General features: G+C 37.0%; 1 protein-coding gene across 2 annotated transcripts in view; it reads right to left on the minus strand.

Annotated features, from left to right (window-relative positions):
• The window catches only part of LOC136028337 (lachesin-like), a 185,324-nt gene that overhangs the window by 150,808 nt on the left and 6,771 nt on the right, over positions 1 to 27,745 (minus strand). Inside the window, exon 1 of one of the 2 annotated variants that reach the window (XM_065706120.1) lies at positions 733 to 829. The exons of the other annotated variant lie outside the window; for it this stretch is intronic. The gene's annotated coding sequence lies outside the window, so the exon portion shown is untranslated. Of the gene's footprint in view, positions 1 to 732; positions 830 to 27,745 lie in introns of those variants that run through there. 2 annotated transcript variants of the gene reach the window in all.

A 27,745-nucleotide genomic window follows, 5' to 3' on the forward strand; every position in this document is an offset into this window, starting at 1 on the left:
GAAATATTAGCAAATATATGTTTTTTAATATCTATAGCCTCCCTCGCCCACTGAGAAACACCTCTATCATTAGAAATAGCTGTAGCCTCATCAAATTGTATAAAATGTTCAGGATAAAAGAATGTGTGTTCAGCTAGAGCCGAAACAAAAGTTTCGGGAGGCTTTCTTAGTTGTAGGGTTTTTTCTGTTGAGTTGCGATGCTCAATAAATCTTTCAGTAAATTGTTGGTGAGTTCTACCAATATAAAACTTTCCACAGGAACAAGGAATTTTATATACCCCACTAACTAAATCTCCCCGGGTTAAATCCTTCCCAGAATTAAGAAAACTACCTAATGGTCTCACTGATTGGAAAAAAGTATCAATGTTATGTTTACCCAAAATTCTTTTAAGCATCTCTCCCAAAATAGGTATATAAGGTAAAGAAATAAAACGTTTCGGTAAGTTTAATTCTGTGCACTGTGAAACCCTAATAACCCTATTGTTGTGTTTAATGCGTCTATTTTTTATTATTTTATCAATGAATTTAATCGGGTAGCTATTGCAAAATAAAACATCCCTCAAATATAACAATTCAGAATCTAAAAACTCCCGGGAACAAATTCTGAAAGCTCTATCCACCAGTGCAATCACAACCCCTCGATCACTGAGATAGGGTGGCAAGAGTGAAAGTTCAAATACCTATCACTGTGGGTAGGCTTTCTATAAACTGAAAAAAGTAAATGGAACTCACTTTTGATCAATAAGATATCCAGAAAAGGTAGTTTATCACTTTCTTCTAACTCCACTGTAAATTTTACGTTTTTGTCAAAACTATTTAAATGTTTATGGAAAAGGTCTAAAGACTCTAAACCGTGTTTCCAAATGCAGACCACATCATCCATGAATCTGCCCCAGAAACAAGGAGATAAGTTAAAAAATTTCACACTGGAGGAGAATTCAATTCTCTGTAGTTTTGATGTGGTGTCCGTGTATTCAAATTGTAACGTGAAAAAGTGCGAGGATATATTAAGGAATAAATTACAAAAGCACTTTGATTTGATACAAGATGTGACCATGGCGAATTTGGAGATTGAAGTCATTATGAAATTGCTTATTCTTGCAAATGAATATTCTCTTTATTTTGGTTTTAGAGGTGAATTTTATAAACAGGTGTTTGGTTTGGCTATGGGGGCATCTCTCTCCCCTTTGTTGGCAAATCTCTTCATGGAATCTATTGAAACCTCCGCCATACACAGTTTTAGGCTCTCTCCTTGTTTCTGGGGCAGATTCATGGATGATGTGGTCTGCATTTGGAAACACGGTTTAGAGTCTTTAGACCTTTTCCATAAACATTTAAATAGTTTTGACAAAAACGTAAAATTTACAGTGGAGTTTGAAGAAAGTGATAAACTACCTTTTCTGGATATCTTCTTGATCAAAAGTGAGTTCTATTTACTTTTTTCAGTTTATAGAAAGCCTACCCACAGTGATAGGTATTTGAACTTTCACTCTTGCCACCCTATCTCAGTGAAACGAGGGGTTGTGATTGCACTGGTGGATAGAGCTTTCAGAATTTATTCTCTCTTGATTGTTTATTGTCATGTCTGGCCAGTTCGGCTTAAGAACTTTCATAGGGGGTATTTCCCCCTATTTTCTAAAATGAGGCAAATTTTCTCAGGCTCGTAACTTTTGATAGGTAATACTGATCTTGATGTAACTTATATACTTAAAATCAGCATTACAACTCGATTCTTTTGATTTAGCTATTGGTATCAAAATTCATTTTTTTAGAGTTTTGGTTACTATTGAGCCGGGTCGCTCCATACTACAGTTCGTTAACACGAACTGTTTGATATTTCAGTTTTTCTAATAACCAAGTGTTGATTGTTATTTTTTTCCCAATTGCTTATTACATGTTTTTTTTTTCAAAGTGCTTATGCAATATGTTGTTTTTAAAGAATTTGTAGTGCATTTATTGTCATTAAAGAGAAACATATTTAATTTTCTGTCTTTTAGAAAATAGGTTTTCAAACAGTTCGTGGTAAGGAACTGTAGTAAGGAGCGACCCGGCTCAATAGCAACCGAAACTCTAAAAAATGGAATTTTGATACCAATAGTTACATAAAAAAAATCGCATTTTAATGCTGATTTTAAATATATAACTTTCATCTAGATTAGTCTTACATATCAAAAGTTATGAGCCTGAGAAAATTTGCCTCATTTTAGAAAATAGGGGGAAACACCCCCCAAAGGTCATACAATCTTAACGAAAAGCATCAGATTCAAACAGCATTAACGAAACAGCATCAGATTCAGCGTATCAGAGAACCTTATTGTAGAAGTTTCAAGCTCCTATCTACAAAATGTGTAATTTCGCATTTTTTGCCAGAAGACTAATCACGGATGCGTGTTTATTTGTTTTTTTTTCCAGGGGTTATCGTATCGACCCAGTGGTCTTAGAATATCGCGAGATGACTCATTCTAATGGGAATCAAAAGTTCTAGTGCCCTCTTTGAGTGACCAAAAAAATTGGAGGGCACCTAGGCCCCCTCCCACCCTCATTTTTCCCCAAAGTCACCGGATCAAAATTCTGAGACAGCCATTTTATTCACCATAGTCGAAAAACCTAATATCTATGTATTTGGGGATGACTTACTCCCCCACAGTCCCCGTGGGAGGGGTTACAAGTTACAAACTTTGACCTGTGTTTACATATAGTAATGGTTACTGGGAAGCATCTTGGCTTATAAAGAACATCTACTAAATATCCCAAGAACAGCTAATGACATATGGTTGAATCCTTCAGGGAATGTTGGTGGGATGCTGAAATAAATCAAAAGCCACTAATTAGAACAATTAAGTGAAAGCTAATTGTTTTCATTCTTCCACCAGAGATAAGAAATACGGAAAAAATACTCATTATTTTAACAAAAACCAAAACTTTGACAATTAAACAAATATAAATTAATTAAAAAAATACTTTCCGAAAAAAGTATTTTAGAGACAATTAAAAAGCCATATTAAACTTAAGACTAGGAAATTTACCAAAAGTTACTACTAGATAGTAAACGAAACCTAAAACGAACAGATATTAGAATAAATTATCATTGAAAACATATAGACAGTAGATACTAATATAGATGAATAAATAGATCTTAAAATTAATTAAACCTAAACTGAATATACAAATAAGCTTTTAACGAATAAAAATAACAGGTGCTTGGGTACTGCCCCTTCCCTATTTGGGTATTTTAGAAAGACTTCTCAAACTGGGAATGCATAGGAGTATCTTAAATTGAACCAAATAAACTCTGTGGATCCTTGTTATCAACAGAGTATATATGAAATGTCCTAGGAGTGGCTAGGGATATGAATATTAGATAAAGGTATGCTATATGCATGTTGGTTGTCAGAAGGGAACTATTATCTAATTTTAAATATAAAAATTAAAAAAGAATTAAATGTTTCGATTCTTATGCCTGAGACAGAAAAGACTGGAGAAATAATCCATTATATTAACCAAAACTAAATCTTTGGCGTCAAAAATGAACAATAAATTAACTAAAAAACACTTCCCGAAAACAAAATTCAAAGGAAAGTAAAGAGCAATATTATACTCATGACCAGCAGAAATAAATTCCTATAATAATTCAGACTCAAAACGACCCATAATTACTATTAATGAACAAAAACCAAATTAATTGATCATAGAGAACAAAGAGATAACAGGTACTAATATAGATGAATAAATAAAACTTAAAACGAGTAAACACTAAATTGAATGTTAAAATCAAATTTAAAAAAATTACTGCGAATAAGAATTCGGCTGTTGCCGATTTCCCCCTTCCCTAACCGTAAAAAAAAACTAAATTTTGTTTCTAGTCGTCTTGATTATTATAGTGATTTTATGTACCTTTTTCGTGGATATTTTGGAAAACCAAATTATAGGTTCAAGATGCCTATAGTTTTCTATATCACGTAAATGACGCAAATTAGCCAGTATTGTATTTGGGGTATCTAACTCCACTTCTTCTCTCCAAGGGGCAAGGAATTCTGATTACCAATATGTTTCTGTAAAATACAGTATTAATCCATGTTTTGCAGTTCGTTCTATGAAAAAAAACTGATACTAATTGTAGTTCCCTCTATTCCAATTAAGGAGAATGTATATTTTCTAAAGTCGACCATAATTCTTTTAAGAAATTAAGTCTTTATCTACCACCAGTCTAGGGAATTTCTCAAATCTTTTGAATTATCTGCTTACCCGGCAGGAATGCCGATAGTTAAAATAGTTAAATGTGAAATTTGTCATGAATAATTGCTACTAATAACTTATGAGTAGTTAGATACTAAGTCTTTTCGATTGTAAATTAAAGGTTTAATAAACTAATTGGTTCTGCTTACATTTGGAATAATGATTTCTTACAACTGTCATCAAAATTTAATTTCTGATTAAATTTTGCTCTTCTGACTAAATAGGAACTTGATGTTCATTCGTTTTAGTTTCATTTCCGAAGTGGGATTGGAAAATAATGATCAAGGAACTTGTTATCAGTTATAGGGACTTGCTATATTATATTAGTTTTACATATTTTTTGTCGATGTTTGGAAAAGCCCAAAAGTATAGCGTTCAAGATATATATATAGTTGTCAATATTATATTAATGAATCAACGTAACCAGTAACATATTTGGGATACTTAACTCCACTCCTTCCGTCCAAGGGGCAAGGAATTTTGATGACCTAAGAGCAAAATAATAGAATTTAATATGAAACTTTTTAAAACAGCTGAACAGCAAAAATTAGGCACAAGGATAGTATTTTGCATTGACTTGTTAAATCTGATTTTATAAAAATATTGCTGAAATTAAAATAAAAACTAACCTACATTAAAAGCCAACTAAAATCTTTTGGACTGTTTTTTAGAACATAGAGCAAAGCAAAACGACTCGAATGAAATCAATGACAAGATGTTTTTTGTCAGAGTTGAGACAAACACTTTATGAATGCTTTAAACCATTAAATAAAAAACAAGCATATTTTTCAACTGAAAGTAAGGAGCAATATTCAAACTTAAAACGAAAAAAAATTATTGCGAATATGATCGTATTCACGCCCTAGTCAATACCTCACTCTTTATGCTCAAGTTCAAACTTTGTTCCAATTCTTAAGAATATCTCAAAATTTTGATTGCATGGCTTTAGGGAAAAATGAGCGTTGGAGTGAGCCTAGTTGCCCTCCGGTTTTTGGTCACTTAAAAAGAGCATTAGAACTTTTAATTTCTTTCAAATGAATCCTCATGGGATATTTTAGGACTACTGGGTCAATACGATCAACCCTGGGAAAAAACAACAAATAAACACCCAACCATGATCATTCTTCTGGCAAAACATACAAAATTCCGTATTTTCGGGGATAAGACCTTGAAGCCTCTACTGTAGGTTTCTCTGATACACTGAGTCTGATCGTGTGATTTTAATATTCTCATTAAGATTTTTTGGCCCCATGAATTGTTATTGTTATGTGATTATTTGGTTACAACGAACTGTTGGATAGAAATGAGGATAAAGTACTGATATGAGCTTGAAAACCTCAACTAACGAAATTTTTAAGGCCTTTATTTACTTCTGGAAACTTCATAAGCCTATAGATTTATAAAATTACAACACATCTTTCAGCTAGAAATTAATCAATATGTATATGAGTAATTGAGTATTTAAAGTATTATGTGTGATTGAAAACTTTCCATGTATTTCAAACACTAACTTAAATAGCGACGAAGACCACACTGCCTTTCTTTCACATACACCAAAAACAAGAAGAACAATAGGGAATTTATCAAGACAGTGGGAAACAAAAGTAGAATGGATATTTCGGCCCTATGTCCAATACAAAAATATAAAAAGAAATAACAACAGGATTAAATCAATAAAACCAAACTGAAAATTTTTTCAAAATAGTCCCAACATCCTTACCTCAGCGAAGTTCAACTAGAACTGACAAATAAATTGTGGCGAACCAAGGCAATTCACTGAAATGACAGAGAATGATTTAAAAACATGTTTTAAATGCCAATCTTGCTTTTTGACGGCTGGTCTCACAGGTCTATTAGTGACAGGTTCTGTGTTAATATCTATTGTTTTTTTTATAATATTTCGTAAGGTCATTTTCCATTAAATTGTCCATTAAATTTGAATATAGAGTATTTAGTGAATATTCTCCCAAGTTCCATTTGAGGAAAATATTATTATTAACCGTAGGTCTGATTTCAATTGCTCCTCGAACTACATTCTTTATGCCTAGGTCAATGCTAACAAGGGCGGATTTTTGAACACTATATTCCTTGATTTCCTCAATAGCTATATTAATTTAAGCTCTTTTGTGCCCAAAATATATTACATCCCAGTAGGCAGATACTACTTAAACCTTGTTCTTTTTGCTATTGCTTGAGAGTTTAAGGACGAAAATTCTCCAGTTACGATTTTCTCACCAATCCGCCCAAGTAACAAAGTACTAATCCATATTCTACAGTTCGTTCTGTGAAAGTAACTGATACTAATTGTATTCCCATTGCGGAGAATGTATGGTCCTATCGGATGACGCCATAGAAAACATCTTTTGTAATATAATCTGTTTGTTTTCAAATGTCGACCACATTTCTTTTAAGGGATTAAGTGCTTATCTCACCACTCGAGGGAATTCACCATTCTTTCATCTGCTCGCCCTGCAGGAATGCCGACAGTTGAAATAGTTAATTGAGGCGCTTGCCATGATTAATTGTGGCTAATCACTTATGAGTAAATATATTTTTCAGTCTTTTCAAGCAAACAACTTTATAAAACCATTTGGTTTCGCTTACGTTTGGAATAATTGTTTCTTACTGGCGTTGTTAAAATTTAATTTATGATTTAGTTTCATTTATTTTGATTAATTAAAAACTTGATTTTCATCCGTTTTAGTTTCATTCATGAGGTGCATTTGCAAATTAATGATCAAGGGAATAGCTTTTGACTAATTGCTCTTATTAAATTAGATATACATTTCGTCTTTTCAAAACTCAGCCAAAAGTTAAATTAGGTAACTTGTAACCAATTTTGCTTGAATAATTTGTCATTACTGATGCCATTTTTTTCGTAATTACTTAATTTTTTTATTTTCCCCCTATTTCTGTTTGTGACTTTCAAATTGGTCCAGTCGTTCTATGTTACTTCTTTCTTAACAACAATATATTTTCTCGAATCAAATTTTAGATTTTTGTGCCTTTGTTGTAGTGCATTTTGTGCAAATTCTGGCTTACTTTCCTATAAGTTGAACTCTTATGGTATTATGATAATGGAAATTTGGGGGAACAGGTGCGGTCTATAAAACTATACATATTTTGAATCATGCTTACAAATATGAAAACTATGAAAATTTTAAATACAACCACCCACGTTTCCTCTTCCAAGTTTTGGACTTTTTTTCACATCTAAGGGCTTATGTTAAGCTGATAAAGAAGGAAGTGAATTGTTATAATTAGAATAAAGGATAACAGTTGATGAATGGTAAAATGATTGGTTAAGGTTCTTCCAAAGAGCCTTCAAAACAACATGGAAATAGTGGGCTTAAACGTAATTATTATGTTCTAATCTCTCCCATTAGCTTATAAATATTTTCTTACGCAACAATCCCCATCTCACCACTCGAACGTAGTCATTTGTACATCTCTAGGGTTTTACACATTATCTTCCTATAGATGCAGTTCCAGTGACTCAAGTCACTGTTTTATTGTCATTATTTTATGATCAGGCTATTCTTCTTTCAAGATGGTGACAGTCGAAGAGTTAATTTATATAATCTTTACTTAGATAAGTTTTATAAGAGTCTACAATGAGAAAAGTGTCCCTTTAATTTTTATTTACATAAAATTACTAGCTGTTGGGGTGGCGCTTCGTGTCTCCCCCCCCCCGGCCCGCCCGCGCGCGTAAGTCGTTACGCACCATATTAGTTAAACGCCATTGTAGTTGTGTCCTTGTGTCCCACCTGTGAGTATAGATAGATATATATATGTTTTTTAACTACGTAAAACTTGCGAATATACAACATTCTTTGCTGTCCCATTGTCCTTGCATATAAATAAATTGTCAGGTTTACTGACTCTTGAACATGGAACATATAATTGTCCATGGGAAAAACAATCCGTATTCAGACCTATACCTCATTATTCTTATGATTGCCATTGAGCTTTGTTGATGATGATTGCTAATTGAACATTCCCTGTGTCCCCGTCGTCATTTATATTCCCTGTCCCGGTCGTCATTTGTGTCCCGGTGTCCCAGTCTGTAATTTCTCTTTGAGTGTCCCGGTCGTCATTTATATTCCCTGTGTCCCGGTGTCCCGGTCGTCATTTGTGTCCCGGTCTGTAATTTCTCTTTGAGTGTCCCGGTCGTCATTTACATTCCCTGTGTCCATCTATATTCCTGTTTCCCGGTCATCATTTGTGTCCCGGTCTGAAACTTCTCTTTGAGTGCCCCCAGCGTCCCCGTTTTAGTTGTGTCCCGGTCGTCATTTATATTCCCTGTGTCCCGGTCGTTATTTGTGTCTCGATGTCCCAGTCTGTAATTTCTCTTTGAGTGTCGCGGTCGTCATTTACATTCCCTTTGTCCCGGTGTCTCAGTCGTCATTTGTGTCCTGGTGTCCCGGTCTGTAATTTTGTCAGTCAACAAACATGACGTCAGTCGACAAACAACTTCATGACGGCATAATGCTCAATCCTTATAATGACGTCCGTCGACAAACATGACGTCAGTCGACTCGACAAACATGACGTCAGTCGACAGTCGACAAACATGACGTCAGTACATAAACAACTTATATATATATATATATATATATATATATATATATATATATATATATATATATATATATATATATATATATATATATATATATATTCGTGCTGGATTTTGGGAAATTTACAGTAACGAACAGTTCGTGGTTACAAACTGTAAGTAAGGAGTGACTCGGCTTAATAATAACCGAGACTAAAAAAACGGAATTTTATATCAATGGATTTGTCAAATTATTTTGTTTATTATGTTGATTTCAAATATGTGAGATTCGTCAGGTTTAGTGTTATCCATCAAAAGTTACGACCCTAAGGAAATTTGCTTGATGTTCAAAATAGGACACTCCCTAGACGTTGAGTAATCTTAATGAAAATCACACCGTCAGATCCAACATATCAGAAAACCCTACTGAGGAAATTTCAAGCCTCTATATTCAAAAATGAAGAATTTTACATTTTTACAAGAAGAAATATAGCGGGTGAGTGTTTATTTGCTTTTTTTAATATTCCTTTCCCAACGGGTGATGTTGTCGAAATAATGATCCTAGAAGATCGGGCGAGGGTGCATTCAAATGGAAAAAAATCCCCTAAAGTATTCCAATCAAGATTTGGAAATAGTTATTTTGTTCAGCCTAGTTAAAAAATCCAATAGCTATATCTTTAGGGATAACATTGCCCCTTACATGGGCAATGTTATAGGAAATGCTTATAGAAAAGGCCTACAAGCTATGGAATTTTCCGATTGTTTACGCATGGTATTTGTTATTGGGAAATGCTCGGAATTTTTTTGGGGGAGGGGGGGTGGAGGATTTTATATCTTTGAAGGGTTTCTATTAGGAGAATTTTTCGTGAGGAAGGAAATTTCCAGGAGAAATTTTGCATAGGGGGGATTTGTCAGAAATTCCTTCGAACATTACTTTTATTTGTCTTAATTTATCTTTGCAAACTAAATTTTGTATGAAGAGATGTTCATAGGGAATTATCCGGGGTATGTGTAGCATGTTTGAATTTCTAGAAAAAAATTACTTAGATTTAATTCTCTTTTAAATACAAATTTTCTAAGGTAAATTCATCAGGCTGAATTGTCGTCAAGAAATTTTATGGGGAGGAGGAAGGATTTTCATCGAGGACGGAACTGCCCGGAAGGAATTCTACAGGGGTTTGTGAATTTATCAGAAATTAAATAAAAACAGTTTTTTTTACCCGAAAGTAAGGAGCAACATTAAAATTTAAAAGGAACAGAAATTATTCCATACATGAAGGGTTTTCCCCCCTCCTCACTAGCTTGCTCTTCACGCTAAACTTTGACTGTTTGTCCAAATTTCTTAAGAATAGCTCTTGAATAACAAGGGTCATTTAATTAGAGTAGGAAGCTTTTTTAGAAGTGCTAAAAGTTTTAGTGTAAAGAGCAAGGTATTGAGGAGGAGAGAGGCCCTTTCATATATGGAATAATTTCATGTGTTTTGAGTTATAATGCTGCTCCTTGCTTTCAGCTAAAAAAAATGTGTCTTTTATTTATTTGTTTCAAGGAATCGAGGGCTTGACTAATGTTCTGGTTTTTCTGACATAGCTATACTCAGTGACATAGCTATGTAAACCGACTTTGGGATTATGGGAAGTGTGCAACTACCTTTTTAAAGGGAAGAGTAGATGAAGAAGTATATATTGTCCAAAATCAAAATCTGAAGGAAATTTTGTAGCCAAAGACAGCCGAATTAGGCATTTTTACCTTTTTCCTTGAAGTGTATTTTATTTTTTCCGGTGATTAAAACAATTGTCTGTAATTTTTAGTATCCACCCACCCCCTAAATTATGAAAATATCATTTTTAGGGTATTTTTGTTGAAAATGATTTTTTTATCTCATCTTTATTGCATACAAAAAACGAACTTGATATTGCCTCCAGACCCTTAATTTGAAAAATTACAAATCTGGAAGCTAGGAGAGAATTAAGTCTTTCACCTGTTGCTCATGGTTCGAGAGTTCGTGGCACAAAATTTTTTCCCCCTAGATAGTGTGAATATGAACTCAAATGTCTGAAGTCTGGTTGCGAGTCCGTGAGCATGAGATACTATTCCCCGTCACTAGATGTCTTAGTAATAGATACCACGGCCTTAATACAGTCATTTCTATTTAGTGCCTTGTTCATTGATCTTATACCAATATACCCATCTTGTAGTAAATGGTTCCTCCAGCTGAAGGACAGCTATGTCAATGGCTTACTGAGGATTTCCAAACAAATTGATAGCGTGTGTTGCTATTCAAAATAAAACAATACAATTCTTGAAGAATGGAGAAGAAAGATATCATTTGCCTCAAGCTCTGATTTCAATAACCCTATACAAGGTTGAGTCCATGAACATGACAGTCAATGTCAATTGCATTTGTTGTGATTGCTTTAATAGTAGCTTGCACACCTGAAACGTGGCTGCTCACAGGCTTGGTATCTTGATTGAAAAATTGAAAACCAACAAATTTGCTCCCATCCCTCCGAATCTTCAACGTAAATCTTGCCTTTCCCACCCCTCTATCCTAAGTCTTCTTGAATTTACACCATTTGATAGGTCTAACCCTATCGTTTTAGTTCCCTTTCAATGCTCAGATTGCTCTTGTATAGCCCTTATTTATTTGTTTTTTTTATATTTTTCTCACCTTTTTTTATTAATTAAGAAACAACTTCTTTCACAAAATAAGTTTTTCAAAGAAAAATAAAGAGCTCTATTTACCAGAAATAAAGTCAAATAATCTTCCACGAATAAAACTACCAAAAACCACTATCGATAAACAAATGAAACTCAAAACGAACAGAAATTACAATAAATAGCCGAGTCAAACTCAAAACGTGCAAAAATTAACAAGAGTAGGGCTGATAACCCTCATGTCTTCTCAAGACCAGAACATAATTTGCGCTTTACTGAAAAAAAAACAATAAAAAAACAAATAACCGTGGATTGTCAGTTTAATTGACATATACTGGGATTTACTCCTTAAAGTTTTGATAATTTTTCAATTATAAGAGTAAAAAATAAGTGGAAACATTTAAAATATGTTCTATTTCGGTTGGAGAATTTTAAAAATGATCACAAATTAAATTAAAAAATAAAAGTTTTTGCCAGCGAAAAGTAAGAAAAGCTTTAAAACTGAAAACCAACTGTAATTCTTTTCATAATTGAGGGGTTGCCCTTCTTCTACTTTCACTCTTTCCGCCAAAGTTTGAATTTTCGTTGCAATATACTTTATTTCATTTATCTCTTATTTGTTTTTGAATGTTGTCATTTGAGATTAAATTGTAGGAATTTTAAAAAATATAGGTTATTTGTATATTCATGAACTAGAATACAAAAGAATATCTTGCCTCTAACAGGCAGTTGACAGGTAGTTGGCGGACCTTTAAACCATGAATCTTCAAAATATTGAACAGCAAGGGGGCATTTACGAAGAGAAAAGCAATATGGCAAGTGATTCCACTATATTAGATTTTCTGACATTGCCGGATCTTTGGCGTTCTTTGATGATCTTTGACACAAAAAACTGTGTCCGTCGTCGAGATTTTGTCGGAATTTTGCTTAAAAGCGGGTATTTGTCGGGTTTTTAATTGTTGTAGATTTACTTTTTTGTTTCTGGAGAATGATTTAAAAAAAAAGGGAAATGGGTGGACCATTGCCTTAGTTATTAAAAAAAAAAAAAACCTATGACAAGCTTAAGAAAGGCAAAACTTTTGAAAATTTGTTACTCTTTTGTTCTGCAATAAGGAGTTCAAAATACAATTAGACCTCCTTAATAAGGTCAAGGATTGTGATGAGAAAGCAGAAACCCTCTTCAACCTTATTTGGGATGTTCTTCAAGATAAAAAATATACCTATGGGTAACTTAGTTGGATTCTGTGCGGACGCGGACACTAAGTTTGCGTGTGATAACTCGGTTGTGAGCAGAATCAAAGACAAATTTCAATATGTAATATGTTTCAAGTGCAGTAGTCATTCAATATATTTAGTTGCTTCTTATACTTGCAAACAATCGTCAAAGCAATTGGGAGCTCTGTGTCGTCGAGTAGTAACGTAGGGGGCAACACTCCAGATGATACAGCGTGAAACTCTAAAGATTACACCCTAAACCTCATTTGAATACTATAGAGGATAAACCATTAGCATACTGCAAGAATAATATAATTTTAATACTTACTTGAGCACAGATTCTGCCCGCACTAGTTAGAGAATGGATGAAAATAGAATTCGTTTTATCTATAAATAATTTTTTATTTGGGTTGAGTAAAACAGGTTTACATTTTTATAGGCTACCTGCACTGAGTGAACATAAAGCGGTACTTGAACACATTTTATAATACGAACCGCATTTTCATAAATCAAAAAGCGATAAGTCTGCAACCCCTTTTTTTATGATGCACGCTTGAGTAAAGTAAACAGGCGAACTTTTGTCCCCGAAGAATTATTTATTATGTAATTTTCTAAAAGGTAACTTATAGTCATCCCCGCCCCAGCTTCAAGGGGCCTCAATGCCCCTTCCCCTAGCGCAAATTTTTTTCCTCCCCACAAAAAAGGAACTTTGGGAATTTAGAATTTTTTGGAACTTGGAATTTTTTGGACTTTTTGGACGTAATTTTTGGTACTCGGAATTTGTGGGACTCTTGGACTGGTCTAATCTGCACTTTTGGACTGGCGAACATGGTCTTTTGGATTTTGTTTTATGCGGCTGCTTCCGTGGTACTCTATGGATGATCATCAACACTACCTAATTTATTATATGTTTTTAATAAGTATTTTTTATGCACTGGAATAATAAACACTTGTATCGTATTTTTAGAAAAATGTAGATGAAATATTCCAAGAAAGTATGTGAACATGATATAGTTATCGCTGGGTTGAATGTTGACAATGACAAATATTTGAACTATGAAATAAGTACTATTGGAAACAATATTTGACGTATACGAGTGCGTTGTCATGAGAGTGAGCGATTTGACAGTGATCTCTTTGTACTACCCATAAACTTCAACTTTTATGACGGTGGATGTGGGAGAGTAGCATTTCCAGAGACGTTAGTGCTCAAAGATAATAAAGCATGAAACAATAATTGACGACGAGGGCCAACTTCTTACTAATGGTTCTGATGACAAGTTACCTGTTGTTTGAACATATCGCCATCTTCCTGGTATTAGTATTCTAATGAAAAGCAAAGGGTAAAATTAAGATCTGCTGCTGCACTAATGTCCTAATAGATATTTTGTCTATGAGCCAAAAAAGCTATCTATGTAAAAACATTGTGGTACTAAATAAATAAATAAATAAAATATATTCGCAAATTTGATGGCAGGCCGTTAAGCCTCTACAAAACAAAAATCTTAATTTGCATTTTATTAATTTGTCATTCAATTTATTTAGTTGCTTCTTATACTTGCAAACAATCGTCAAAGCAATTGGGAGCTCTGTGTCGTAGAGTAGTAACGTAGGGGGCAACACTCCAGATGATACAGCGTGAAACTCTAAAGATTACACCCTTAACCTCACTTGAATACTATAGAGGATAAACCATTAGCATACTGCAAGAATAATATAATTTTAATACTTACTTGAGCACAGATTCTACCCGCACTAGTTAGAGAATGGATGAAAATAAAATTCGTTTTATTTATAAATAATTTTTTAATTGGTTTGAGTAAAACAGGTTTACATTTTTATAGGCTACCTGCACTGAGTGAACATAAATCGGTACTTGAACACATTTTATAATACGAACCGCATTTTCATAAATCAAAAAGCGATAAGTCTGCAACCCCTTTTTTTATGATGCACGCTTGAGTAAAGTAAACAGGCGAACTTTTGTCCCCGAAGAATTATTTATTATGTAATTTTCTAAAAGGGAACTTATAGTCATCCCCGCCCCACCTTCAAGGGGCCTCAATGTCCCTTCCCCTACCGCAAACTTTTTTCCTCCCCACAAAAAAAACTTTGGGAATTTAGAATTTTTTGGAACTTGGAATTTTTTGGACTTTTTGGACGTAATTTTTGGTACTCAGAATTTTTGGGACTCTTGGACTGGTGTAATCTGCAGTTTTGGACTCGTGAACATGGTCTTCTGTATTTTGTTTTATGCGGTTGCTTCCATGGTACTCTATGGATGATCATCAACACTACCTAATTTATTATATGTTTTTAATAAGTATTTTTTATGCATTGGAATAATAAACACTTGTATCGTATTTTTAGAAAAATGTAGATGAAATATTCCAAGAAAGTATGTGAACATGATATAGTTATCGCTGGGTTGAATGTTGACAATGACAAATATTTGAACTATGAAATAAGTACTATTGGAAACAATATTTGACGTATACGAGTGCGTTGTCATGAGAGTGAGCGATTTGACAGTGATCTCTTTGTACTACCCATAAACTTCAACTTTTATGACGGTGGATGTGGGAGAGTAGCATTTCCAGAGACGTTAGTGTTCAAAGATAATAAAGCATGAAACAATAATTGACGACGAGGGCCAACTTCTTACTAATGGTTCTGATGACAAGTTACCTGTTGTTTGAACATATCACCATCTTCCTGGTATTAATATTCTAATGAAAAGCAAGGGTAAAATTAAGATCTGCTACTGCACTAATGTCCTAATAGATATTTTGTCTATGAGCCAAAAAAGCAATCTATATAAAAACATTGTGGTACTAAATAAATAAATAAATAAAATATATTCGCAAATTTGATGGCAGGCCGTTAAGCCTCTACAAAACAAAAATCTTAATTTGCATTTCTTCTAAATTTGCATAAGGAGAAAATGTCACTTGAATAATATTCATCAACTTCCTTCTTGAATGTCCGTAGGTTTGTGGAGCAGATTACTCTTTCTGGTAAGTTGTTCCAATGCTGAACAACTCGGTTGCCGAAAGTCCATCGGCCCATGTCCTTGTAAAAACGTTCCATACTCACTTTGTACTGATGTCCTCGGAGATGATTTTTATTGAACTGCACAATTCTCTGGGCTGGTACGTTATCATAGGCTCCATTGCAGAGCTTGTACATTTCAATAAGATCACCACGATGGAATCTATAGGCGAGGGTTGGGATTTCAAGCTTTCCAAGCCGCTCTTCGTAGGGAAGGAAGCGTAACCTGGGAGAGAATTTAGTCATCCTCCTCTGAATATTTTCGAGAGCATCTATGTCCTTGTTGTAGTATGGTCTTGTAGAACAATATCCATACTCAAGAATCGGGCGGACAAGGGACTTATAGAGCGTAGCAAGCATTTTGTCGTCCTCGCACGAGAAGTTTCTTCTGATCATACCAGCAACTTTGGAAGCCTTCTTGACGACAGCTTCATAGTGGCTACTGAAGTTCAGTTCAGAATCCACTAAGATGCCTAGGTCTCTTTCTTCTCTACTAAGAGTGAGTGCAGCGGAACCAAGAAAGTATGAGGACGAAAAGTTTTGCGGACCCAGAGTGAGGATATGACTTTTCTGGGTATTGATTTCCATGATCCACTTCTTCATCCAGTCATCGATTCGTTGGAGATCCGCCTGCAGGTGGTGAATGTCTTCACATGACGAGATAACGCGATTGAGCTTTGTGTCGTCCACGTAGAGAAGGATGTCAGATTTGATGCCCTCAACTAGGTCGTTGATGTAGAGATTAAACAGAAGGGGGCCGAGAATTGACCCCTGGGGTACTCCACTAAGAACTTCATCTTCGGTATTGCTGAGACAACCTTCTACGCACACAACTTACTTTCTGCCAGTTAAGAAGTCCGTAATCCATTGAAGAAGACTGAATGAGGACCCGGATGAGGAGAGACCGTATTTCCTGAGCTTCTTGACGAGACACTTATGGGGAACTTTGTCAAAGGCTTTCTTGAGATCCAAGTATATGAGATCAATCTGGAACCCCTTGTCGATGTTTTTCTTCCAATCATCTGTGGCACAAAGCAGTTGGATCTCTGCAGATCGTTCCTTAAGAAAACCAAACTGCTTTTCGGTAAGTATTTTTTCTCGTTTTAAGTGTTCTAGGATATGGTCTGCAATGAGAGACTCAAGTACTTTACACGTAATACAAGTGAGGCTTATCGGTCTGTAGTTTGATGGGTCTTCTCGTTTCCCACCTTTGTATATTGGGACGACAATAGCTTTTTTCCAAATAGCGGGAAGCTCACCGAGTTCAAGAGACTTTCTGTAAATGTAGACTAGTGGCTCTGTTATTACCGTTGCAAGTTCTTTGATCAGTTTTGGATGTAGATTGTCTGGGCCTGTGGACTTGCTTGGGTTAAGTTCTCTGAGTTTTTTTAGAACATCGCTATGTTTGATCTCTATCGGTCTTATCAATTCGTTTATACCCTGAATTGGTTCCTCGCGGCTAAAGTGGTCTTCGTTCTCAGGTTCCTGAGTAAAAACAGAAGAGAACTGGCTGTTGAGAAAATTTGCCTTGTCCGTGGGGTCGTGTACCAGCTTTTGTTTCATGGGATCGTAAAGAGATGAGACTCCACCTTTATTTTTCCTTTTGCTATTCACGTATTTCCAGAAACTTTTTGGGTTTTCTTTCAAGGAGAAAGCTAATTTACGTTCTCTAAGCTTTCCTTCTCTTCTTGTTGCTTTTCGAACCCTGTTGCGGAGCCTCTTGAATGTTTTCTCTCGGTCGTTACTTTGTCGATTACTTTTGTAGTCTCTCCATGCTTTTTGTTTTGCTTTAATCAGTTCAATATTGGCTTTAGGTAATGCAACACGGGTGTATTTATTGTGCATAGGAATAAATTGTTCTTCCATTGAGGCTACAATCTTAGTGAACCTTGTGTAAATGGTGTCTAACGACTCCAACCCACTGAATTCTTTAATCCAGTTGACATCCGAAAGCTCTCTTCTCATAGCAACTTAATCTCCCTTGTAGTAGTTACGTTTCGGTGCCACACGTGTCCTCAAAACCTCCGTTTCCAAGCTAAACACAATTACCAAGTGATCCGATTTACCGATTGGTGACAACTGCTTAATATCTGATACCAGGTCTCCATCGCTTACTAGTAACAAATCGAGGATACTTGGTGTGTCAGATCCCCGCATCCTTGTTGGCTCAGATATTAGCTGCTCTAGAAAGTGTTCGTTAATAACGTCCAGGAATTTACTCGTCAAGCTTGCGGTAGATTCCGTTTTGTATCGCCTATTCCAGTCTATCTTAGGGAGATTGAAATCTCCTATAATAGCAAGCTTTTAGTTGGTATTCTTAGCGAATGCTGCTATTTGCGAGAACAGAGCTTCGTCGGATGTGTTAGTGTTGTTGGGGCTACGATAACAGATCCCAAGAACAGTGTCGCTGGTCGTTTTAGACTTAATGCAGATCCACAGACTTTCTTTGGGCTCAATCGTGTCGGTTGACCTCGATATTGGATGCACGTTGATGCCTTTTCGACAATTGCAGACTATCCCTCTACCTGTATTCTCTTCCAGATTTTGTTCATACAGATAGTAATCTTCGATACTGAGCTCTGTGACGGTAGGTAAGTATCTGTAGTTTTTTTTGGTTTAACTTCTACTATTGCCACAATATCCGGATTTTCCAGTTTGATAACCTGCTTTGCTTCCTCCATTTTGTTTAAGAGAGAGTCAGCGTTGAAATAGAGGCATTTTATTTTTTTTCGGATTCATTTGTATGGCTTGGGCCTTTTCCTCGTCAATTTTGGGGCTGTCGTTGGCTGGGACCATTTGATGGTCTCGCTTGTTGTCTCATTCTCTTGTTCCCGTTGGACCTGGAATTGGTGCTTCCAGTAACATTAGAGTGTTGCTGTGCTTGCTGACCTTGGCTCGACTTTGCTCGACGCTGTTGTGCCAGTTGTGCCCTTTGCATTGTTGTTCGATCAGGGTTTATGTAGACCTGGTTTTTTACAAGTTCGTTGGTCGATTTTCTTAGATTTGGGGCTGCGCTGAGAATATTCTGTTGCTTCTTGATTGTGTCGATTGAGTCCTTCAGTTTGACTACTAAGACGCGTGGCTTACTGCCATTTATTTGACTTCCCACGCGTACGACCTCACGAATGTCGTCGTGCTGCAGATGAGCTCCCAAATCATTCTCTGTAGTTAGGTTAATCACCAAGTCTTTGTCAGATGTGTCTTCTGACTCCGGGAGACCAAAGATCGCAACATTTGTCCGTTTTCCTTCTCTAAGTTGTTTTTCCTTATCAGCCTTCAGTATCACATCAAAAGTAGTATCATAGCTTTGGATGGTGCTTTCCGTTGGAACAGAAGCTGGGAGCGAAGGACTGGGTGCATTTAACTGGAGCGCTTCCCTCAGTTTTAGCTGCAGGAACGATACGTTTCTTTTGTTGCAGCTCTCGCATTCGTATTTGAAAAGACGTGAATCAGGATCTAGGCTCTTAATTGTTAGGAATAGATCGGCGTTTAATTGTCTACATCCCGCGTGCTCGTATTCACCACAGAAAAAGCATTTGATGGCCGTGGAATTTTCTGTCAGTAGATGACAGTAGCTGCATAGTTCATTTGCAGCGCTGAGCTCGACCGCTTCAGGTAAGGTGGCTTTTCCCTGTCCCAAGCTCTGATCCGAGGTGTTGTTGCTGCCTCTGAATGTTGTTGGCATATCGTTGTTTGTGGTGATCGGAGTTGAGTTGTTTTTCGGCGGTAGATTTGGACTAGGGGCTACTTCTGGGTTCGATCAGGTTTTGACTCCCGATGCAGGTGAGCTTGTATTTGCAGGCTTGCAGCTAGGGCAAACAGAGATGCTTGCTAGTTCACGTGAGTGTTTTGTCTTTCCGCACGTCAGATGGGACCACTTATGGCATTTCGTGCCTTTTGCACCGCCGCTGCTTTTGGTTACATTTTGACTGCAAACAGAACATGGTGGTTGGTTCATTTGTTTAGTTGCAAATCAAGTAGTAGCGCCGAGTGTTTTGAGCTCGAAATGTCGTCTGGCTATTGAACCCTTAACCCACAATTAAGGTAGGTGGGCCAATAAGATGTCCGAATCACTTCGCCGCGATGCTCTGGCAACAATGAATAAAAAAGTAAGGGAAGTGTTGAGGGTTGGTTACCTTGTCCCCGCAATTTAAGGGGCACGCCCGGCGGGTACCACGGCTCTTGCTACCAACTCACTCACCCCCCTTCTGCTTACCTTCTCTCGCCACCTCTATCGCAGCGTGATTGCCTTTAAATTTTGGAATTTCCAATTATATTCACTACTTGATGGCTAAATGAAATGTCTTTCTTGCTAAAAACTAGTCAGATGTAGTTGTTTAGATCGTAACAGAATCAGAATTAATTGTATTTGTTGGAAAATAAGTACTTAGCAACTATAGACCAGTGTTATATGAAGAGCAACAAAAATGGTGCCATATGATATTGGCGATGTAGATGGCGACCTAATTAATATGTGAAAAACGATGGCGCTGATAGAAATACCTAGAGAAAAGACCTATACTAGGAATTGAAAAGGGTTTCTCAAATTCACCTTAGCTAAAAATCTATCTCTAGAGTATATAAATCAATATGAAAATAATCTAAAAATAATGCAGAAGCTTTATCCCATTAACAGCAAAGAGTCGAATTTAGCCACAATAAACCAAGATGTAGCATAGATAGTGACACTAGACTAGTGACACTGAAAGTAGAATAAAAAGGGAATTGGCAGACAATATAACAACTAGTAATAAGGTTGAATGGATGTAAAAGAGCGCATGTGAACATTATTACTACCACTGATTTTATACAACAGATATAGTAAATGAACCCAATAATAACCATGATGAAATTTGCGATGCGAATGTAGCTGAAACACTACTCGTATATGACAACAAAATGGTATAATTACCAAATTAAGAGAAAATATAATGGTGAATTTTATGGAATGGATCAAAAGCAATTATTTTTATTTTTATGATGATATTCTACATGTCGTTATTTTAATAAAAATATTCTATGGAATAACTTTTTATATATCCATTTTTTTGAGTGTACACTAGGAAACCGAACGTTTTGAATGTTTATTAAAAAGTCGGATATGTAAGAAAATAAATTCTCATAGACATAGTTATTAATAGCAGGCTCGTACGGAGACATATCAATATCTAAGATAGGTTAACAGAGCTGTTACCAAAGCCTGAGAGAAATGAGCTGGATTTTTTCCAAAACTCTGAAAAGCAAAAAATGGTTAGAGACACAGACACAGATAGTGAGAGAAAAAAACACATGCAAACACACATATCCAGACATACAAGTACACAAAGACAGACACGGGGACAAGCAATTACCGCCTCAGACACACACCTATCACACCAAAAACACCTATAAACACACAGATTCATACATACAAACAGACAAAGAGGGACAAAGAAAGAAGCAAACACCCACCCAGACACATAGTCACAGCGGTACATCCGCCTAGACATATAGGCACAAAAAGGCAAGCAAGCTTATAGCCGCTAAGACACATAGGTAGAGAGAGATATACAAAAACATCTACAATCAGACAGATTCAGACACACAAGCGCACAAAGATAGACGCAGGGGCAAGCAAACATTAGTTCCGATACACAGGCTTAGTGGAAAAGACAAGAAAACAGGCAATCTGACACACAGACACACACACACACACAGAGAAAGAAAGAGAGAGAGAGAGAGAGAGAGAGAGAGAGAGAGAGAGAGAAAGAAAGAAAGTGATAGAAAGAGAGTGAGAGAAAGGCAAAAACACCTACAAACACAGGTGATAGAAAAAGATTGAGAGAAATACAAAAAACCTACAAACACACAGAAATACAAACACACAAAGACAGAAAGACAAAAAATAAAACAGCTGCTCAGACACATAGGCATAAAGAAACAAACAAGATGCACACAAACACACAGATTCAGACACACAAACACAAGATTTGGAAAAACAAGCACAATAAGACAGACACAAGGACTAGCAAACATCCACTCGAACACATAGGCCCAGAGAGTGAGAGAGAGAGAGAGAGAGAGAGAGAGAGAGAGAGAGAGAGAGAGAGAGAGAGAGAGAGAGAGAGAGAGAGAGAGAGAGAGAGAGAGAGAGAGACGAACCCATAAACAAAAACACGTATTCAGACATACAAACTCACATACACAGTCACAGGGACAAGTAAACACTCGCTCAGGCACTTAAGCATACATGGAGAAAGACAAAAACACCTACAAACACAAAGACTCAGACACAAAAACGCGCAAAGACGGACACGGAGACATCCACTCATACACCCAGACACAGTAAGAGCGACAAGCAAAGAGGCAGTCAGACACATATGCATTGAGAAAGAGAGACAAAAATATATACAAATAGAGAATCAGACACATAGGCACACAAAGAAAGACACTGGGACAAGACAACACCCTGATCTGACAAGCACATAAAGAGAGAGAGAGATAGATAGAGAGAGAGAGAGAGAGAGAGAGAGAGAGAGAGAGAGAGAGAGAGAGAGAGAGGAGAGAGAGAGAGAGAGAGAGAGAGACAGAGACAAAAACACACGACAGAAAACAAACACAGACAGTCGGACACACAAACGGACTAAGACAGACATGAGAATAAGCAAGCATCCAATTACACACAGAGCCACGGAGAGAGAGAAAGAGGGGGCAGATACAAAGAGAAAGAGAGAGAGAAAACGCATACAAGAATGCAGAGTAAGACACACAAAGACAAAAACAGAGACAAGCAAACACCTGCTCAGACACAGAAAGAGAGAGAGAGAGAGAGAGAGAGAGAGAGAGAGAAACACCTACAAACTGACTGAGTGATAGACATAAACGCACCAAGACAGACATGGGCACAAGTAAAAATCTGATCAGACTTTTAGGCAAAGAAAGAGACACAAACATCTACAAACACAAAGGGTTAGACATACAAACACACAAAGAGAAAAAAGTAAACGCTTCCTCATACACTCGGGCACAGAGAGTGAGAAAGACAAAAACACATACAAGTAAACAGAGTATGACGAACGATCACACAAAGATAGACAAGGGGACAAAACTGAAACAGAAACATTCTGCTCACACACATAGGCACAGAGAAAGAGAGAGACAGAGAGAGAGAGGAGAGAGAGAGAGAGAGAGAGAGAGAGAGAGAAAGAGAGACAGAGAGAGAGAGAGATACAAGCGAACAGCCTTTCAGAAAAACAGGCACAGAGAGAGAGGGAAATATAAACACCTATAAACCCACAAAATCAGACACAAAAACACACAAAGAAAGACATGGAGACAAGCAAACCTCTCGCTTAGATACTTAGGCAGAGACGGAAAAAGACAAGCAAACAGTCGCTTAGATGTACAGGTACCAAGAGACAGAATAAAAAAAACCCTGCAAAAATTCTAACACAGACACGAGGAAAAGCCAATATCCATTCAGACACATAAACACGGAGAAAGACAAAAAATAGAAACAAACTCACAGATTAATTCATACAAAGAATGACACGGGAGTAAGGAAACATCCGCTCAGACATGTAGGCACAGAGACGAAGAGAGAGATAGAGAGAGAGAGAGAATCAAATAGCCACTCAAACACATAGGCACAGAGAGTAAGAGAGACAAATAACCTACAAAAACACACACATAAAGACAGACATGTGGTAAGGCAAACATCCGCTCAGACACATATACACACAGGGAAACACACACGGAGAGAGAGAGAGAGAGAGAGAGAGAGAGAGAGAGAGAGAGAGAGAGAGAGAGAGAAATACACCTACAAACACAAATAATCAGATATCCAAACCTACAAAGACACACAAAAACATGCAAACCTCTTCTCAAACACACAGGCTCAGAGAGAGAGAGAAAGAGACAAAAATACCTACAAAAAACAGAGTCCGACACGAAAACACATGAGGACAGACATATGGACAAGCAAACATCTGCTAGGACTCACAGACACAGAGATTGAGAGACACCAGAAAATATAGACAAACAGGCGCAGACTCACACTCACAAAGACAGAGAGAAAGAGAGAGAGAGAGAGAGAGAGAGAGAGAGAGAGAGAGAGAGAGAGAGAGAGAGAGAGAGAGAGAGAGAGAGAGAGAGAGAGAGAGAGAGAGAGAGAGAGAGAGAGAGATGAAAACAGATACGAAAACACAGATTCAAACAAACAAACAAACAGAGGCCAAAACATGGATAAGCAAACACCTGATATAACACAAATGCAAAGAGCAAGAGAGAGACAAGCAAACAGCAGCTCACACACAAAGGCATAGGGAGAGAGACAAGAACACCTAAAAACAAACAAATTCATAGATACAAACAGACAAAGACAGACACGGGGACAAGCACAAAATCACCCAGACACACAGGCACAGAGAATCAGAGAGACAAAAACACATAAAAACACACAGATGCACACATACCAACAGACAGAGATAGGCACTGGGACAAGCGAACACCCACTCTGACATACAGACCTAGTGAGAGAGACAAGAAAATAGTCAGTCAGACATACAGTCACAGATAGAGAGGGCCAGGCAAACACCCAATCAAAAACACAAACACATAGAGAGAGTCAGAGAGAGAGGGGGGATAGAAAACCACCTATTAACCCACGGACTAAGGCACAAAAACACACATAGACGGACACTGAGACAAGAAAACATCCATTCAGACACACAGGCAACGAGAGAGGCAAATAAAAGCACTTTTGTCTACATTTAACTCAGCTAGCTGACAAATTCCGAGGGTTTTAGTTAAAGACAACTAGGTTACTTTGAGGTAACTGAGTGCAACTTGGTGGGCCACGCTAAGTGTTTGTAGGTGTTTTTGTCTTGCCTATATCTTTGCCTATATATCGGCGCGGCTGTTTTCTTGTACCGTATCTGTTTTTTGTCTGTTTTTTTACGTATGAATCTGTGTTTTTGTTTGTGTTTTTTTCTCTCTCACCGTCTGTGCCTGTGTGTTTGAGTGGCTGTTTGCTTGTCTCTGTCTCTTTTTGTCTAGATATCTGGACAGGTGTTTGCTTGCCCCGTGTTTTCCTTTGTCCATTTATATGTTAAACATGTTTGTTTGTATATGTTTTTGACCCCTCAGGCTCTTTGCCCGTGAGTCTGAGCGGATGTTTGCTTGTTCTCTTCTCTGTCTTTGAGTATTTATCTATCTTATTCTGTGTGTTTATAGGTGAGTTGTCTCTCTCTCTTTGCCTGTTTGTCTGGGCGAGTGTTTGCTTGATCCTCTGTTTGACATTGTGTGTTCCTGTGTCGTCTCTCTCTCAGTCTCTGTGTCTAAGTGTCTGAGTGGGCGTTTGACTCTGCATGAAAGAAAGAAAGACTCTCCATGTTGGTAATTTTTTGTCTTTTCTCCCTCTCTCACTCTCTCGCTCTCTCTCTCTCTCTTTCGCTCTCTCTCTCTCTCGCTCTCTCTCTCGCTCTCTCTCTCTCTCTCTCTCTCTCTCTCTCTTTCTCTCTCTCTCTCTCTCTCTCTCTCTCTCTCTCTCCCCCTCTCTCTCTCTTTCTCTCTCTGTGGCCATGTGTTTACGTGAATATATGCTTGTCCCCATGTCTGTTTATTTCTGTTTAAGTATCTGATTCTGTGTTTGTTTATGTGTTTTTAGTCGCTCTCTCACTCTCTCTTTCTGTATTGTTGTCTGATCAGGTGTTTGTTTGTCCTCGTATCTGTCTTTGTGTTCCTTCATCTCTGTGTGTATGTGTTTTTATCTCTATTTCTCTCTATGTATTTGTGTCTAACTGCCTGTTTGCTTGTCTCTCATACTGCGTTTGGGTGTCTGAGAGGATGTTTACTTTTCTCCGTAAGTCTTTCTGTGTTTGTTGGTGCTTTTTTCCCTCTTTCTATACACGCCTTATTGGCTGAGAGAGTTTTTTCTAGTCCCCGTATCTGTCTATGCTTGTTTGTATGTCTGAATCTGTGTGTTTGTATGTGTGTCTTTGTTCTCTCTCAGTGCCTATTTGTCTTAGGGGATGTTTGTGTGTCCCCGTGTCTGTCTTTTTGTATTTGTGTGTCGAAATCTTTGAGTTTGTATGTGTCTTTTTCTCTCTCTTTCTATGCTTATGTGTCTGAGTGGCTGTTTTTTGTCTCTCTCTCTGTCTTTGTGTGTGTTTTTTCCGACTCTGTATGTTTGTAGGTGTTTTTGTTGCTCTCTGTCTGTCTGTCTGTCTCTCTCTCTCTGTCTCTCTCTCTCTCTCTCTCTCTCTCTTCTCTCTCTCCTCTCTCTCTCTCTCTCCTCTCTCTCTCTCTCTCTCTCTCTCTCTCTCTCTCTCTATGTCTTTGGATCTGACTGCCCGTTTGTTTGCCCCTCTCTATCTGCCCGTGTTGAGTGGATGTTTGTATGCCCCTTTGTGTGCCTTGGTATGTTTGTGTGTCTGACTCTATACATAAGACAAGATACTGACTCTAATAATAAAACAAGTTTTCATCCGTTCTCTTAATTAGTAAGTGCAAAATATATGCTTTTTCATCCGTTCTCTTAATTAGTAAGTGCAAAATATATGCTCATGTAAGTAAGAAAATTAAGTAACTATTTTTGAATGCTAATGATTTATCCTTTGCATTATTGAATTGAGGTTTAAGGTGTAGTCCTTAGAGCCTTAGGCTAAATCCTCTGGAGTATTATACCTCTAGACTACTCACAGTATATTATAGTGGCGAGAAAATATTGGAGAGCCGTTTTTGGTACTAGTAGAAGGGAGATGGCATTCCCTATCCTCATCACTGCTACAATAGCATATTCATTTAGCCTTAATAAAAGGAAAATAACTTGGCTCTTGCCGCTCCTAAAAATAGTCCATTCTTTTCAAGCTTTGAAGGGCTTTTCGCTAAAAAGTAATTTTTTCAAGAAATTATTAAGCATAATGATTCACCCCCCCCCCAATCTTTAAAAGTAACGCTACTCTCTTAGTTTACTATAGGGACCCTTCAGTCCTAAAGGAAATGGACTTTTCACTATGCTCTTAACTATTCTTAGTGTATTGAAAATAAGATGTTTTTAAGATCATATATTCTACTGTTGAAAAGCGTTCTAAACAAAGAGATTTTAGTGGCATTGTCTTTCAGGTTACTGTTTTTTTTATCTTAATAATGAGGATAAATACCAACGGCCCTCACTATACTTTTGAGTGGAAACCCCAGGAAAATAAATAAAGGGTTAATAACTAACATCATCATGCTTCTAAAAATAACGTTTTCTAGTGTTGAAATTTTTCAAAGAGGGGATTTGAAAGACCTTAGATTAATGTTATTAATTATAATTTATAATTATAATTTTTAGTATATTATATTAAATATTAATAAGTAGTAAGAGCAGTCCTGGCCGATTGGGTTGGTGCGATGGATTCAGGATCCTTTGTCTAAGAGGGCAAGCGTTCGAATCTTTGTATACCCAATTATTTAGTTTGGGACGAGGGGCAGTGGTGTGACTCTTTAAGCTCAGCCAGAGTCGACCCAGCTGTAAATGGGTACCTGGAGATATCTTGGGAAGGTAAACAGGAAGGGTGTGCGAAAGCACAGGATGGTTGGCCCCCAATCCCCCATTGTACTTCTTGACTGAAGGGCCAAAAAACGGAGATCAACACCGCCGGTAGGAACCGTAAAGTCTAATGCCGTATTATTTACCTTTACCTTACCTTTAGATTAATATTCCTTTTCAGCTTAATAACGAGCCCCTGCTCCGTTAGTTCTGAAGGCTTTGAGGAGCCTTATATTAATATCCCTTTACACAAATTAAAATCATAACTGCATCAAGGGAGCAAGATTTTTTTTTCTTTTTCTATGCCTCCGAGAACGTTGATTTCGATATACTGGTTAACAATCAACAGGCTACTTTTCACGGGATAGGAGCGAGCGAAACCGAGCCTCAGGCTCCTGAAAATAATTCCGCAGCATTAATTGACGATTTACTCATAAATGTCTTTGGAACAGCAGCAATGCATAGAAACATCCCCTCAGTAAGTTTTTGAATCCCTGAAACGTAAAGGGAAAACT

The sequence above is a fragment of the Artemia franciscana genome, chromosome 6, assembly GCF_032884065.1.
Source record: "Artemia franciscana chromosome 6, ASM3288406v1, whole genome shotgun sequence".
In the NCBI taxonomy this organism is placed as follows: domain Eukaryota; kingdom Metazoa; phylum Arthropoda; class Branchiopoda; order Anostraca; family Artemiidae; genus Artemia; species Artemia franciscana.